Below are 3,572 nucleotides of genomic sequence, written 5' to 3'. Positions count from 1 at the left end.
ATAGAGGATGCTTTGTTCTTTTGGAGCTTTAAAAATTACCCCTGGGTTCAGAGGCCAGGGTGCCCACCTTTACACAATGGAACCACCAGGAGAGATTGACTGAGAGTCTGGCACCTTATTAGGTCTGATTAGAGACATTTGCCATCTGCTCTCCCTGAAGCCTCTCTGGAGCCTTCATCCACATGATAACCTTGGTCTGCACAACCCAATATCTTAATCCAGACACTCTTTTCTTTGATTCCAGGTCTTTAGATAATAACTCTTTCAATCAATTGCCAATCAGAAAATCTTTCAATCCACCTGGAAGCCCCCACTTCGAGCTGTCCCCGCTTTCTGGTCCAAACCAATATACATCTTACATGTATTGATGAATGTCTGCCTGTAACTTCTATTCCCCTAAAATGTATAAGATAAAGATGTAACCCAACCACTTCTGGCACATGTTCCAAGGACCTCCTGGGTTGTGTTGGGGGCCTTGGCCCCTCGTATTTGGTTCAGAATAAACCTCTTTAAATATTTATTTTTAAATCCCCTGATTTAGCCAGATTGACAGGGAAACCTACAGGGAGACATTTAGACATTAGTTTTTTGTTTTGTTTTGTATTTTTTTTTGAGACAGGATCTTGCTGTGTCACCCAGGCTGGACTGCAGTGGCTCAATCATGGCTCACTGTAACCTCAACCTCCTGGGCTCAAGTCATTCTTCCACCTCAGCCTCCTGAGTAGGTGGGAGTACAGGTGTGCGATACCACACTTAGCTAATTTTTGTGTTTTTTTTGTAGAGACATGTTTCATCATGCTGCCTGGGCTGGTCTTGAACTCCTGAACTTAAGCAATCTGCCTGCCTTCGCCTCCCAAAGTGCTGGGATTACAGTCATGAGCCAGTACACCTGGTGACAACATGAGTTTCCTTCTTTGATGTGTGTCTATGTTTTTAATGAACTGAACTGTGAGTCTACATTGAGTAACTTGATGACAACCAGCCTGTGAAACTCGCTGTGTGGACATTGGTGAGGACATCGTACCCAGCATTACACATTGAACAACTGGGCTTCGAGAAAATGAAGGAAGTTTCCATTCAGGAAGGAGCTAAACTAAACCGTAGTTGTAGGGGATAGTTTTGTTCTAACTGAATAGTTGAATTTCTTTGGAGCAGGCCAACACGAAAGTTACAAGAATGAAATGTCCATGCGAGGTTCTGAGCAAAACGTAAGTAAGAGAGACAACTATTTTCTTTTGGGGTCATGTGCCAACTTGCCCTGTGAATGCGTGGAGGGAGGACAGACTCTTGCTCTGGGGCATTTTCTATCCCTCATGCGTAGCCGACATCCTTAATCAATCTCAGCATGATAGATTTCCTGAATGTGGCCTCCGGATTCTTCTCCACAGCCAAGGTGAATGGGATAACATGACTTGGACCATGTTTGCATGGGATGGAAGCCGGGCCACCAGCATTTCTTTAGGCGTGGCAGCCTAGCTTGTCCTAGGGTGTAATAATCTCAAGACCTGGGGTCTGGACAGGGAGAATCTTTATCCTCCAAGGAATCAAATGGGCCTCAAGTTAATGATTTGGGCTTTGCCTCAACTGGAGGCTGGAATAAAGAGCAGATCTGTTTTTTTTTTTTTTTTTTTTTTTTTTTTTTAACAATCCCTTATGTTTATAGGATTCAATTTCAAAGAATTGAGATAGTATCTCAAAACGTCATGTCTCTTTTGGATAACATGAAAACTCCACACTTATACCCCATTCCCTGACCCAGAGATTCCTAGGGGTGTCTGTTTGAGAATCACGGAATTTGTTCCACAATTTTGGCAGCTGAGATTTGGTGTAATCGTTGTTGAGGCTTGTAATACAAAAAGCAAAAGTTTCTTTATCTCTTTTACTTGTCAAATACAGATTATAATACAGTAACCCTGAATATGCATACATCTATTCAACAGTTACCCTCACCCCAGTGTTCTCCACACGCACTCCTGGTTGCTAAGCGTTGCTTTGGTGCATGCTAAAGATCCCGGTAACTTCGAGCTCTCTTTATTCTGAATTGTGTGTCTACCAAGGGAAGTGACTGGGTTCCAGTGAAATGGTTTCCACTGCACCTGCTCCTTTCACGTCCTCCCCTGCCCTGTCCTCCCCTTGCTCACCTCTTTCAATTTCTCCTTAGCCTGCCTTGCCTTTAGCAGGGGAAGAATGGTGAGGATAGAGAGAATCCAGTCCTGAGCATGGTAGACGCAGGTTCTGGGCAGGTTACCTGTGCCATGCCGTTATTCTACCCATTGGCCTGTGTAGGGAGGTGAGCACTGAGGAAAGACAGGTGTGCTCACTCTGCCCAGGTGAGCTCTGGGATGGGGCTCCCTCGGAGGGATCGTAGGGAGGGACGTCCATGCTACCATTCATCGTTGGCCAGCTGGGCTTCAGAGACACCCCGGCATCTTTGCCTTGTCCTGTGGTCCCCACAGAAACAGTGTTGGGGCTCCCCCGAGTTGCTGCACTTCCACAAGTGGGGAGCTCCCCCACATCTCTCTGGTTCCTCAGCCAACCCTCCTCTCCAGCTGCCGGGGCCCCATCCACCTGACGCTCGGACTGTGCTGCATGTTTCTCAGCTTCTGTCCACCTCTCCCATCTGGCTGTCTGTGAGTGTGTGTGGCGTTGTCAGTTATGGCGGGGTTTCTGGGCCACGTGGTCCGTGCTGTTTGAGCCATCCTCAGCTAGGGCCTGTGCCATGTCTCTATGGGAAGGGGCTGGTATGAGGCCTGGAGAACTTTCAGGGCTGTTTTGCCTGGGGGAGTGTCTACAAGGTTTAGGAGCCGGGATCAAGGTAGTTCCTGCAGAGCCTGGACAGCTACAGCCCACCCTGGGAGGCCATCGAGAACTACCTGAGAGGTCTGCTCCCCATCATTTGCTCAGGATACCTGTTAGTCAGGGTTCTCCAGAGAAGCAGAACAAATTCCTTTTCTGTGTGGGGTGTGGTGAGCCCCATACCTGATGGGGAGGCCAGCAGGCTGGAGACCCGGGGAGAAGCTGCAGGCCAGTCCCGAGGCCGCCTGCTGGCAGAACTCCCTCTTGCTCTGGGCAGGTCAGTCTCTGTTCCATTCATGTCCCCTCCTCATTGTGGAAGACCATCTGCTTTACCAATTTAAATATTTGTCTCATAGTCCACCAATTTAAATATTTATCGCATCCGAAAACAACCTTATAGAAACATCCAGAATACTGTTTGTCCAACTGCCCAGGAACCATGGCCCAGGCATCACATCAGCCATCACAAGGCATTTCTCAGGTTTGCGTGTTCTCTGGCGTCTGACCCTGAAAGCCACATTCTCCTTGACCTCAAGAATGGGTTTCTGGCCCTTAGCAGCTTTGAGACAGATTTGAGGCATTTGAGCTTCCTTGGAAGCGCCAGTCATGCCCTGGTACTCTGTGTCCTGGGGGCCCTGGTGCTGAGCGTGGTCATCAGGCTGGTTCACACTCAATGACCGCAGCACCCTCACCAACCTCACATAAAGCAGGAATATTTAGCCCTGTCTCAAGGGTTTGCGTGGGGAAGGAAATGATGGGGAGCTGGGTGGGACTTT

This window comes from Piliocolobus tephrosceles, chromosome 7, assembly GCF_002776525.5.
Source record: "Piliocolobus tephrosceles isolate RC106 chromosome 7, ASM277652v3, whole genome shotgun sequence".
Lineage (NCBI taxonomy): Eukaryota > Metazoa > Chordata > Mammalia > Primates > Cercopithecidae > Piliocolobus > Piliocolobus tephrosceles.
Note: the sequence above shows the minus strand (reverse complement) of the source record.